Genomic DNA, 14,146 nt, shown 5'->3' on the forward strand with positions numbered 1-14,146 from the left:
ATATGTATTCTCCTCATCATGAACAACAAACTGAGCTGAGTCACATTTATATCTGACAGTTTTCACAGTCCTCTGTTTTCTATTCTATTCATCATGGCTATTATACCTTTTGACAGGACATTGTGAGGCCATCTGATGAAACATGGAAAAATTAGAAAGAAATGATTTAATAATGAAAATAATAGATTATTTCTTTGATTTTTGAAGTAAATGGCAAGAAATATAATGGATGAACCTGCAACAACTTGCCATTATCTATTCCCCACTGTAAAGCAGTAATCAAGGACAATGTATACACATTGTGATACTTCACTTTTACACAAGGACAAATTCATGCAGTGCTAAGAATATAAATTTATATATATATATATATATATATATATATATTAGCATTATATATAACTAATTAGCCGAAATCAGTGTAAAAATGTCCTCCTCACCCCTGTATCTTGCTCCTCAGGTGCTGGACATCAGTAATGTGTGTGCTCTTGGTTTTAATGCAGTACAAGATCCACGTTGATCATTCCTGCTACATTCTCAGTTATCCCTTAAGTGTTTGTAACAATAAAGCCCATGGCACCATCTTGTAATGCAGAATAATTAATCTTGTAACTCCCTGTATTTCACAAAAAATGTGCATAATTGTTACTAAAATATAAAAAAATACTTTCTGGTGTACTGATGTCCCAGATGTTATTAATCCGATCAAAAATGTTCATGTCTTAAATAAAAAAATAATCCCAATAATTAATATGTCGTTTTTCCAAGTCTAAAATAAACACATATGAGCCTACCTAGTAAAATGATGTATTTACCAAGAATCTTCAGAACACAATATTCACCATTTTCATTTTATTGAAGCATAGACTATAAAGTTGATAAAGTAGCATCAAGACAAATAAGATTCAATGAAAATAATTATCATCAAAGATACATTAACCTCATATATAAATCAGTTCACACAGATGAGTGATGAAATGTCCTTAAGTCACACAGTCCCATCCAGTCAACTGTGATACAGATCATGTGATACATATAAGACATGTGATACTGTTCCAGAAAATAATGATTCCCATCATCACATCTAAACTGGTTTCATCTCCCCATCGTGTTCTTCTTCTCTCGTGTCTGGAAACAGTTTGTGGTTGATATCCAGCACTGATGTGGTGTAGCTTGTTCTCAGCCAGAGGATCTCTCAGTCCTAACATCCCAGACCTGGTCAAAGTGAAACACACAATGCAGAAGAAGTTGTTTAATGGACAGAGAGCGCAGCTTATGTTCTGTGTGGTTTTAGCAGGGTGAGCAACTATGACCCTTGTAGTACTGTACACTTACCATTCTTCAAGCTGTTTTAAGACCTTTTGAGAAGCTTTTTCTCTGAAGAGAATTTACCACATCCTCTTCTTTCTCTCCTTTCAAGAGCATCACTTGGTCAAAACCCCTCATTTGGCTGATGAGATCATCTGTACAAATAAAAATACTGCAATAAATATGTCATTCTGCAAGAATTAAGAAAAAGTTACAGAAGCAAAGGTCTTGCTCATGAGACTGCATTAGCATGTGTAGTTCTCAGAGACTCTAGAATTCATCTGTTGTTGCAGTAAATGTGTTTTCTTCCTCTAGAATCTTTCTCCAAAGTTCCTGACTTCTCTCACAAATGTGTTTTAGTCTGTGCAGTGTAAGGCCTGGCTTCAAACCAATCAACTATCAATTCACAATTTATAACATAACATTTACAAAACAATGAAATAATGTCAATTGGTGTTTATATCAACTAAACCAATTTCATGATACTTGTCTGCTTTTAAAACAGGTGGTGTGTTTTTAAAAACATAATATTAAAAATGTCCAGTCACACTTTGCTAACATGCTGTAATTGTAATAGTATAAAATGAAATCAAGGCTGACATGACCAGTTCTGTGAGAGATCATCATAAAATGTTGTATAACATTGCTTCAACACACACATACCAGAGGACTTCTGTTTGTTTGAGCACAAGATGGCCGTCTTCATTTCTCATCCTGAGCAAATAATTTCCTTGGTCTTCCTTCTCTTCTGTGAAACAAGAAAATCTCTACTTACTCTCTGTGCAATTAATATTGCTCATTAAACATAATTAAGTTAATTTAAAGTAAGATTCAGACCAGAGCATTTGATTAGTAAATGTTGATTAAAAAAATATTCTAAACAAATGTACCTGGGAAGAGCTGATCATGGCAAGATTCGCTGAGACTCAGTAATAGCTCTTTTAGGTTTTAGGAAGGTTTGTGAGGGTTGGCTCTTAAAATAGCTGTTGAGCTCGATATTTTAGACCTGAAAAAGAAGAACAGCATTATCTGGAAAAAATCCTGTAAGACAGAAGGAAGGACATATTATTAATTACGTGCAGCTTGTACATTACACCTCTGTAAAGATGCTGTATAATTAAATGTTAAATGAATCCATTATTGAAAGCAAGTAATTAATAACAAGCTATAGTCATATGAATTCTTTTGATAGTGTCAGATGAGACCGTCCTGGGGCTTGTACAATATCATACAAGTGTTAAACTGGATTATTAAGACTGTGATGTGTTTAGGGATCATTTTTAAGACTTTGACCCTGTCCAGATACCCACACTTGCAGTCTTGGCCACTTGAGAGTGTGTGTACATGACAGTGTGTGCACAAGACTGTCCCCGGTCTTAATAATGCCAAAGCACAGCGTCCTTAACACACACTAAACCTCTCCAATACTGCTCCGGAGCGCTATACAAAGCTTAGTGTATCCCATCATGCATCATGTTTTGGAATAAATCGTCAGACTTTTTGCCGAGATCTCACAAGAGGTCATGGAAAGCTGTCCAATGTACAGTATGTGAAATATTGATAATTAGATATTAAAAATCTCTTTAAACACATAAGTGTCCCATAAGGCAGTGGCTCCCAATCCTGGTCCTGGAGAACCCCAACACTGCACATTTGAGATGTCTCCCTGATCAAACACACCTGATTCAACTCATCAGCTCATCAGTGAAGACTCCAAGGCAGATAAGAGAGACGCCAAAACCGTGCAGTGCTGGGGTTCTCCAGGATCAGGATTGGGAAACACAGTCATCAGGTCATGAAAAGTTTGACACACACTTGTGGTCATCATGCTCACTCGAACACTAGGCCAAATACAGGAAAGACGTCAAATAAGTAATCAAGTGGTCAAGTGAAAAGATGGCAAGTGTGGGTATTTGGACAGTGCAACAGTTTAAGAAACAACAAATGCTGTACAAATTATAACAGCAGGAATTTTTGATAAAAGAGACAAACTATCACAGACTTACTGCTGCAAATATCTGCCTCCGCAGCTTTCTGTCTTCTCCATTTCTGAAGGAATCCCTCTCCAGAAACACCACTGGGCTGACTGCCTTTACGTCTTTTCAGCTAAAAATATAAATAATAAAAAAGGGGAGAGAAAATAAAATTGAATTATATACAGAATGTTAATAATGATCTGTGAGCAAAATATTTATATTTATATATATATATATATATATATATATATATATATATATATATATATATATATATATATGAAAATAAATATATATATATATATATATATATATATATATATATATATAATATATATATATATATATATATATATATATATATATATATATATATATATATATATATATATAAACTGATATGAATGAACTGCAAGATGGAAAAATACATGTTTTATTATTTATTTTTAATTTGATTTTTTTTTTTTTGGATTCACATTAAAAGGTATTAAAAGCATGGTACAGAACACATGATTACTGTGATATCTGTCATATAAAAGCACATAAAAACACTAGCATTACAGTGATACAAACATAGCTGGTTTGGTGATTATTGTATTGTTGTATTGATTATTAATATATCATAGTGAAACTACAGTTACAGTTACTAATGTCCCATTTACTGTGTTTTAACTTCACATTTCATTTATTATTGTGTCGTGATTACCATGATTTTACTACAAATACAACTTACATCATTGATCCTGAAATTAATAATAATATAAAACGGAATCGAAGGTCTATGGCACGTCACGTGACAGATAGAGTTTAATCACACTAATTAGCAGCTGTGTTCATTTATTTAAACGCAATGAAACTCAAAGACAGCCGCGGATGACCGATATAATACAGCGATTAAACATATGGCACTAATCTGATTAATAAAGAAGACAGAATACATTTGATAAAAGGCATTAAAAGAGCGTATATACGACTACTCACCCAAACTGTGGAACTGATAGCAAGTATCGCGCGATGTGTGCTGAATGAGACTTCTTGAACGTGATTTCATAGCGATAAACATCTCATGTCCTCGTGTCGAATTCTGACGCCAAAAGTTTCCCATTGAAAGCAATGAAGGTCGTAGTGCTTCGATAGTCGACGCCGAGAGGCACATTTGGCGTCATAAAAGTGACGCTAGGGGCGCTTGACCATGCTTCGGTTTTTGACGCCTTTGGAGTGAGAATGGGTTGCATTGCCTGTGCATAAAATATTTACCACAAACTGTGCAAACATTACAATAAAAACTTTACAAGGTATTAAAACTAAAGTGCATGAAACTAATTTTATTTTGTTCCATCTAATTGTCTTTATGCATATTTCCTCTTTGAGGTTTTCTCTCCTTCTTTTCTTTAAAAAAGTGTTTGGTCATATCTGACCCTGAAACCTCAGATGAACATACTGAGCGCAACACTTCTCCCACTGCCACCTGTCTCTCTCATTGCTGTCTTTCTGTGTCTCTCACTCTCACATTAACACATGGGCTATCCCTCTTTTCAAAATCCCTTAATTAGGCATGCAGCTGGCCCCGCATACATGTTCATTCATATGCATAATCACTAAATCGATAACGTGTTTTCTGTTTGCCATTCTTACCATCTGCTTTTGCATTGAGCATCCCCTGTTCCCCTAGTCCGAATCATTCTCAAAAAATGCAGATTTTGGCCTTATTGTGAACTCCTAATGAATCAAAATTTGTAAACTGCTGATGGTGGAGTTTCAGGACACTCTGGAAAAAACTGGCCACTCAAAGGAGAAGTTTGAGAAGTTTTGGACACTGGCAAACACAGGTGCAAAATCAAATACAACACTTCGTAAGTAGTGATGACATACTGACCGTCTGTTCTGTCCCTTTGAGAAAGCTTTCCCTTAAGGTTAGGAAAAAATCCAAATCTAATGAAGGTCTCCCTCCTCTTGCTATTATTACATTTTGTTACCAGAAAACGCGACTCACTGAAATATCATATCATGAAATATCATATCAATATCATCTGTGAAATAATTCTGTAGTACACTGTAAAATTTTTCCAGGATTTCACAAGATATAACTGTAATATTTCACAGTTAATTACATTATTACCACTTCACAGGCTTTAACTGTGATCATTCACGATATAATACCGTATTTAGACTTTTACTGTGAAAATAATGCAGGCGCGGGGCTTTTACAAGAAACTACTGTGAATGCCGTCTTTTTTGAGTGGCAACTGCGGCAGCGTCATCAGAGCGTCATCAGAGCTCTCTGATCTACGTGGTCTCATTCGGTGGATTCAGACAGCGGTAAGTGTTTAAATGTCAAACTTTATCAATTTGATGTTTTTTATATGATAGTGCATGTAATTTAAAAGTATGAACCAAATTAGCGTTAGTTGTAGGTTCTGTTGTCATGTTTTTGTAACCTAGCTGGAGCAGACTCGCATCAACGTTTAAGCGCGCAAATTTGAATGACAAGACGTTGGTTGTAGTGTTAATTATACCGTATTAAGTTAACTGTGAGATGTCTGATTAGATACACCGTCGAACATTTAACTTTAGCTTTACTTAAAGCTTATCTTAGTTACTCTAACAGCGTTCTCTCTTTTACCACAGCATTTTCTACATTGACCGAAGATAAAAAAAAAAAGTTATAAGGTAAGATGTGGCCTTAATGTGGGTATTATGACAGTTATTATCAACTAGATAAATTATGGTGTTTGTGGATTTGGGCAAAGGTGGATTAAATTCATCTCAAATTAGTAACTTTATAATTTTCTTCCCTGCTGTGTGTGTGAAACGGAGCAACCGTTGTCTTTCTCGTCAACAGAAAAATGAATGGGGGGCTTCATCCAGCTGAGTTCACGCAGCATTTTCAACCGCCATTTTTATTCGGATAATTTTCAAAATATTACTGTTATTGTGTCATGAAATGTAGTTTTAAAAGTATTTCAGGCGAGAATGTAGTTGTTTTAAACTCAAATATGCGGTTTATTTATAATGACAGCGTCTATTTAAAAAATGTGTTTCGCCGATCTCGGAGATGAGCTCCATGCGATCAGCGGGAGCTCCGTCATCATGTATCCGCCGAGAGTAGCCTTACCTCGGCTAGATCTTCTGACATTTGCCGCTGGCTCTGATGTGTCTTTAGTGGTTCAAGATAAAATATAATTCGTTTGGGGTAAAATGAAACGTTTCTTATCTTTGGCCTATATTCAATTTATCTATTAATATGTTATATATATATATATATATATATATATATATATATATATATATATATATATATATATATAGGTCATTTTTATTCCTGTCTCTATAGAAATATGAACTTTTGTCATATAGCTCCGGTTGACTGCTCACTGACAACATCTGTCGTTCCTCCTTGTTGAATGAGTGGAGAAGGGTATTCCTGCACAACCGGATTAACGCGGCGCGAATTGACGCCAAAGTTCAAAATTTTCAACTCGGGCGGCAGACGCGAATTCGCGTCAAACGCTAAATACACAAAAAGCACCATTCGCGCTTAACGCGCGTTTCGCGCGAAGCGCTCTATTCGCGCGTCAATTCGCGTAATTCGCGCGAACTAGACGCGCGAATGAGGCGAATTCGCGTCTTCCGCGCCGCGCTTAACGCCCCATTCGCGCCGCGAGACCTCCAGACGCGCGTAAACGCGCCTTTGCATTGACTTAACATTGAAATCACATCATCTGTGGACGGGTAATAATTCTAGGAGGAAGAGTACAAGTAGAAACAGCCATAGGGAGATGGACAGGCAACAGGCTCTTACTCCATCCTCTGCAAACGGAACATGTAAATTATGTAAATTGTTGTGTGCGAATGCTTTGCCTAGGTAAATCACACACCTCTACTTTGGTGAAGGTCTATTCTTGACTGTGTTTGTGATGGAAATGTTTTTCAGTTCAGTTCCATGCATTTTTTTTTTCTGAATTACAGTACTTACACCTGAATTACACCTTTGTTTAAACGGAGCTAACTTTAGTTTGACTCTGTAATGCAAAAGCAGTGACCCACTGAAGGTGGTGACTGGGAACTGACACCTTTTTCATCACACGAATTAAACTAACAGGTTTCTTCTGTCTTTTTGTTTGTAGGTGCTTCTTGGGCATCAACCCAGAGACGGGCACAAAATCTAAGAGGGAGAGAGGTCACATGAACCAGCAAGTCTGCACTCTTATCAGGAAGCTCATTGACTTCGAATGGATGTCAATCTAATGTAAGCTGTGTTCCAATTTAAGAACGGACTAATGAAACACAGTATCTGTGTTAAAGGAACATACTGACTTTTTGTGACTTTCTTATTCCCCGTATCCCCCAGAGTTAGATAAGTCTATACATACCCTTCTCATCTCCGTGCTTGCCGTAAGTCTGTCTGAGGCACCCACCGCTAGCCTAGCTTAGCACAAAGACTGGAGGTAAACGGCTCCAGCTAGCATACTGCTCCCAATAAGTGACAAAATAACGCCAACATTTTCCTATTTACATGTTCTGATTTGTATAGTCACAGTGACTCTAACCATCTTCTAACCGTATACATACTGGGAACTATATTCTCAAAAGGCGAAGCACTGCTACTTGGGGAGTGATTTTCTCACAGCACCTGAGAAGCCCTGTGGTGAGGAGCAGAGAGTTTGCTCAGAATTGGAATAAATCACTCCAAAGAAGTAGCAGTGCTTCGCCTTCTGAGAATATAGTTCCCAGTATGTATACAGTTAGAAGATGGTTGTGTCTCATATGACCTTGTTATTTGTACACACTGTGACTATACAAATCACAACATGTAAATAGGAAAATGTTGGCGTTATTTTGTCACTTATTGAGAGCAGTATGCTAGCTGGAGCTGTTTACCTCCAGCTAAGCTAAGCTAGCGGTGGGTGCGTCAAACAGAGGCACTCAAGGAGATGAGAAGGGTATGTATGGACTTATCTAACTCTGGGGGATACGGTGAATAAGCTAAAGTACCAAAAAGTCGGCGTGTTCCTTTAAGCTAGATGTAGTTATGCAGTAAGAAGTTTACTGAAGCTACTAAAGGGTTAGTTCACCCAAAATTGAAAAATCTATCATTAATTACATCCCCTCACGATGTTCCAAACACAAGAATTTTGTTCTACACAAATTAAGAAAATTTTAAGCAATCTGAGAGCTTTCTGATCCCACCTATAGACTACTATGTTATAACCATTTTCAAGTCCGAGAAAGGTAGTAAAACCATCGATATAAATAGTCCATGTGACTACAGTGGTTCAACCTCAATGTTATGATGCGACGAGAATACTTTGTGTGCGCAATGCAATCACATGCATGATCGAGAACACATCACGTGAACAGCATCGGATACTGGCACAGAAAGGAAAAATGTTGAATAAAATCGGTATTCTATTTTGTTTTGTTTTGTTTCTGCGCAGTAAAAGTATTCTCGTCGCTTCATAACATTAAGGTTTAACCACTGTATACATATGGACTATTTTAACAATCTTTCCGGGCCTTGAAAGTAAAATAATTGCTGTCCATGGAGGATACAGAAAGCTCTCAGATTTCTTAAAATATCTTAATTTGTGTTCCAAAGATTTTTGGGGTGAACTATCCCTTTAATGTGTTCTATAGTGTCTCCTGATTCAATGTAGAGTTTAGACAGACTGCAAAATAAATGTGTAAAATTAATTGTTTTTACGTTTATTTGATTTTAACATGCCTTGACGTCTAAAAAACGTCAAATTTACAGTACTTTACAATAGTTTTAAGTGTAAATTTACATTACTTGCTACTGTGTTGAATTACTATGCAATTTAGCATGCAATTTTTGCTTAAAGGGTTAGTTCACCCAAAAATGAAAATTCTGTCAGTAATTACTCACCCTCATGTTGTTCCAACCCCGTAAGACCTTCTCTCATCTTCGGAACACAAATTAAAATATTTTTGATTAAATCTGAGAGCTGGATCACTCCTCCATAGGCTTCTAAGGGATTGAAACTTGCTGGCCCAGAAAATTTATTAAAAACATCATTAATATAGTCCAAGTGACTACAGTGGCTCAATCTTACGTTTACCAAGCAACGAGAATACTTTTTGTGCGCAAAATCCCCCCAAAAATAATGACTTTATTCCACTATTCATTTCCTTCTCTCTGGGCCTCGGGTGAATTCATGTAGTATAACAGCGTAGCGCTTCTGTGTTATACGTCACATGCATCGCACACATGACCAGCGTCGGCCAATAGTGAGCCTACGTGTGACGTATAACACAGAAGCGCTACGCTGTTTTACTACATGAAAAAACTCAAGGCCCACAGAGAAGGAAATTAATTGTGGAATAAAGTTGTTGTTTTTTTTGTTTGTTTTTTACGCACAAAGTATTCTCGTCGCTTTATAAACTTAAGATTGAGCTACTGGAGTCACTTGGACTATATTAAAGATGTCTTTAATACATTTTTCTGGGCCAGCAAGTTTCAAACCCTTAGAAGCCGATGGAGGAGTGATTCAGCTCTCAGATTTCATCAAAAATATCTTAATTTGTGCTCTGTAATTACTGACAGAATTTTCATTTTTGGGTGAACTAACCTTTTAACCTCAATCATGTTACTTTCAGTCCTGTTACTCACGTGAAAAATAATAGGACTGGGTAAAAGTAACAGGAGTGATTAGAGTCCTGGTTTGCTGATTTAATATTAATTGAGAGTACTATTCACATTTTTTTTAATAGTTGAAATTACTTAAATTGTAGACATTTTAGGATTAGTGTTACAATGCGAGCACCATACTTACAGGGAGTCAGTCCACCACAGAGTAACTTAAACTTTTTGTCTTTCTTATCTTTTGTATATAGTGGATAGAACCCACACTATGCAGGTGCCAGCTGCGAGGGAAGGAGAGAGACACCTGCGACCCTCTCTATTCCCACCTTTTTGTCTTTTCTTACATCTCTCTCCCTCACTCTCTCTTCTCTGTCTCCTTCTTTCTCTTTTGACACACATTCCTGTTACCCAGTGTCAATCCCTGTTGCCCAGTGTTTTATTCATGTAATTAAATTGTATTTTACTTCTAAAAAATAAAAGTTATGTCACTGTTTTTATCAGTTTTGTTTGGTCCATCATTTATGCTAAATCACAGTAATAGATAGACATTCACAGTTATGTACAGTAATTCTAGAGCTGCTTACTGCTAAATTACAGTAATAGATAGACTAATTTCACAGTTAAATACATTAATTCTACATCTGCTTGCTGCTAAATTACAGTAATAGACACTAATTTCACAGTTAAATACATGAATTCTACAGCTGCTTACTGTTAAATTACAGTAATACATAGACACCAACTGTAATTTCACAGTTAAATACATTAATTCTACAGCAGCTTACCGCTAAATCACAGTAATGCGATGTCAGAATTACTGTGAAGTCACAGTATACAGCTGTCATTTCACAATAATTTACTGTAAAAATGTTACAGTAACTTACTGTGAAAGTCATGCAATTATTAACCTGCAATTTATTGTAAATTTACAGTCAAATAATTAACAGTGTATATAAAATCTATGCAGAGAGTTCAGGGAGCCTTAGCGCTCTTTCCCAGCCTTCAACGGCGTGAAATTCAGTCAATCCTCATTTAAAGAAATACTTGGAATGTGTGTATTTAATTTGCAAAGTGATTATTAATTTTAGACTACTGTTTTAACCAGGGCACAAGTCAAACCATGAGCACACTGAAGAACCTGATGGATAAGTGAGTGAAGGTAGAGTTGGTGATCCCTTATGAACTGTGGGATGAACCAGTGGAGGTGGCAGACTTAACAACAAAGAAAGAGGCATGGGTGGTGTGGTTGCATGTTTTCATCTTAAATTATATTTAGTTATTGTTTGAGATTAATAATAATGCTTTATAGTGTTTTTTGTTTGAAGGTTGAATGTAAAAAAAAAAAGATGATCAATATACTATCTTCTAAATAAAATAAAATAAAAACCTTTGGCACAGTGTGGTCAAATTTATATACTGAAATTTATATATAATTTTTATCCCTTTTTATGTTTATATTAAAGTGTGAGAGCATGCTGGAAGAGAATGAAGAGGTTGTGGAGAACTGCTACTTTTATCATCAAGACAAGAGCCTTTACAGATTCTTCTGTGCAACCCTTGTCCTCAGAGACTCAGACCAAGGAAGAATAACACTCTGTGTCTCTCAGCATTCACGAACATATAGACTCATAATCTAATCCTTCCTTTACAATAAGCCACTATTTTCAAGCCTTATTTTATCTCTTTCAGAGTGCCTGAAAAAGGTATGGAAAGGTGGCATAAAGGGATCCAAAGATTATGAGGGAGAGAATGGAAGACAGAAGTGTGAAAGCAGAGCCAAAATGTTTGATGAATACATACATCTATGCACAAAACTACATGAACCAAGGAAACTTCAAAGTATTTTTCCCCTAATCTACATGGCTTTAACAAACATAATCTGTCAGTGTTTCAATTTTTCCAAATCTGTTAATTTAGCCAGATCATAGGATGTGAATAGTCCTTGGTATTTTACCTTTTTGTCCATGCTGACATCTTGGACATATTTTTATAAAAATTGGTTAAAAACATATTTTATACAGTGTTACCAGTAATGAAGAAAAACACTGAAATGTGCACTTTTTTTTTTTTTTTTACTGATCAAATTGTATACATATTTATTATTAAACATCCATGCACAAACCAAAAATTTGGTTTTAGGATTTTGTACTATGGTGTACTTTAAAGATATTTTCTCCAGATGTAATATGTACAGTAATCGTGAGTGAGTGAGTGTATGTATGTGTGTGTTGGGTTCATCATTTAGTCTTTTTTTAAAATAAGTTAAACAATCCTGTCCGATTAACTATTAGGGTCAGTTGACCGCTTTAACCACGCGATAATTTTAAGCCAGTACAAAGTAGAACAATGCTGGAGTAATGAGTTCGATTCTCACCTAATTTTAATTTTAACATATCTCCTCTAGTCAAATTGAGAATTGCTCGACGTGAAATTTCCCATACTGCGCATGCAATAGCTTATGATTTAAGCGTTATGCCTTAGCCTACTCACTCGTTCAAGAACTTATGAAAGAAAACATATTTAATAAGCAAAGTTGCAGGATGCCCTTTGTCTTTGTTTTTTTGCTTATTGTGCATAAGGGAATTCTTCGGATGTTTTAGTAAAAAGTAACCTTGATACTCCAACACAAAATTATTACAAGTTTTTGTATGAAATATTATCTATTCTTTTTTATCCCAATTGGCTGGAGCTATGTGCATAAAAACTGTCACATGAGTCATGTGAATCGAAGCTCAATCACATCACTTACAATAACGCCCACAGCGTTCACTGCAACATCGAAGCTTAATTAGGAGACAACTATTACAAACCAGGGTCTTAAAGAAAAATATCACAATGGCGATTAAAGTGGGACATCATAAACACCACTAGGGGGCTGTAGAATCCTAAAGTCCTAAAATATAAACTAAAAACCTGCTTTGTCCATTCATAAACTGGTACATTGATAGGGTGACATACTGTCCGTGTGGATAAACCGATAACCTAAGTTGAAAGATGTATGTGTGACATCATCACCAACAGAGGAATGATCAGTGTTCCCTTTTGCACGTTTTAGAAAACATGCGTCTCATCCTTTTGTTACTGTTATTGTTATTAGTTGGACAGATTTGGTTTGTTCTGATGGCCAGTATAAGCTCCAGTGGCGCAATCGGTTAGCGCGCGGTACTTATACAGCAGTACAAAGCAGAGCAATGCCGAGGTTGTGAGTTCGAGCCTCACCTGGAGCAGTTTTAGGCCAAAGGTCCTTCTGTATCAAGGTGACTCATACAAAGGCATTGCATTCACTGTTCTACTTGTTGGCCATGCAACTAAAACAGCTTCATTTCTGTGATGGAGTTATGGTAATTCAAAAGCGTTCATATAAAAAATTGGTTGCTGATTTTATGTCGTATAGTAGCCTACTAATAAATAATAAAATAATGTTGAATATATCTGGCTTACATTTATAGATAAGAGTTAAAACTCACTATAGCGTACTGGAATCTAGAATACAAAGAATGATTTGAAAGTGAAATTACATTTCAGCTGTTTTTACTTTCATATATATTACAAAAGGTTTTATAACATCTAAAACTGTATGCAAATGATTTCTAACTCTAACTTTCCTAATGTGATATTGTTTAAAAACTGCAGAAAGAAAAAGCAGGGCCAGCTGCTAATGGCTCCTGACCAATCACAGTCATTAACTATACTACACATTCTTTTAAACATTATTAATCACACATGTATGACTTACTACCAGTGCATTTGCTTTTGTTCTTGGTCATTTATTATTGTTTGTATGGGTCATTTGTGCACTATATAACACAGATCTACATCACAGAATTCAATATTAGTGTGAACATTTGTTTTTAATACATAAATTGAATACCAAACCAGTTTAATACTACAGTATTGTTTCAAAAATAAAACATTTCTGCAGGCCACAGTATTTAGAATCTAGTAATCTGGGGAACATGTGCCTGTTCCAGACCTGCAGACATGGCTAGTTATTGTCTGCTTATGCATTTTAACATTTACTTAAACTTTAAAAACAAAAAATAAGATAAGTTTGTACTTTCCTGAGCCTGAATTTCTGCCATCTTACATCAAACTATATATGTATATATATATATATATATTTTTTTTTTTTTTGGCACGATTGCCCGTCAGATAATGAATGTTATTCTGTGTGATAATTGATCCAAACAGTTATGAAATGACTATCCATGGAATTAATAATGATGTGTTTCATTTGAAATCAAAACAGAAATTATGA

The 14,146-nt window shown here is 35.7% G+C and overlaps 2 long non-coding RNA genes and 1 other non-coding gene across 6 annotated transcripts; 2 read left to right on the forward strand and 1 right to left on the reverse strand.

Annotated features, from left to right (window-relative positions):
- Positions 1–991: 991 nt before the first annotated feature.
- Positions 992–4,519, reverse strand: LOC128016337 (uncharacterized). Of its 2 annotated transcripts, XR_008184146.1 has the most exons (7): positions 4,266–4,519; positions 3,315–3,414; positions 2,989–3,149; positions 2,199–2,314; positions 1,972–2,056; positions 1,336–1,463; positions 992–1,215 (listed from the first exon to the last, which is right to left on the reverse strand). It is a non-coding gene; the product is annotated as an uncharacterized LOC128016337 (long non-coding RNA). The 2 variants fall into 2 exon arrangements; XR_008184147.1 differs by lacking the exon at positions 2,989–3,149.
- Positions 4,520–5,339: 820 nt separating this feature from the next.
- LOC128017214 (uncharacterized) lies at positions 5,340–10,388 on the forward strand. Of its 3 annotated transcripts, XR_008184383.1 has the most exons (4): positions 5,340–5,603; positions 5,913–5,954; positions 7,412–7,533; positions 10,140–10,388. It is a non-coding gene; the product is annotated as an uncharacterized LOC128017214 (long non-coding RNA). The 3 variants fall into 3 exon arrangements; XR_008184382.1 differs by having other exon boundaries at positions 5,340–5,954; XR_008184384.1 differs by lacking the exon at positions 5,913–5,954.
- A 2,633-nt stretch (positions 10,389–13,021) lies between these two features.
- trnai-uau (transfer RNA isoleucine (anticodon UAU)) lies at positions 13,022–13,115 on the forward strand. Its single transcript has 2 exons — positions 13,022–13,059; positions 13,080–13,115. It is a non-coding gene; the product is annotated as a tRNA-Ile (tRNA).
- Positions 13,116–14,146: the final 1,031 nt, after the last annotated feature.

The sequence above is a fragment of the Carassius gibelio genome, chromosome A7 (genome assembly GCF_023724105.1).
Source record: "Carassius gibelio isolate Cgi1373 ecotype wild population from Czech Republic chromosome A7, carGib1.2-hapl.c, whole genome shotgun sequence".
Classification (NCBI taxonomy): domain Eukaryota; kingdom Metazoa; phylum Chordata; class Actinopteri; order Cypriniformes; family Cyprinidae; genus Carassius; species Carassius gibelio.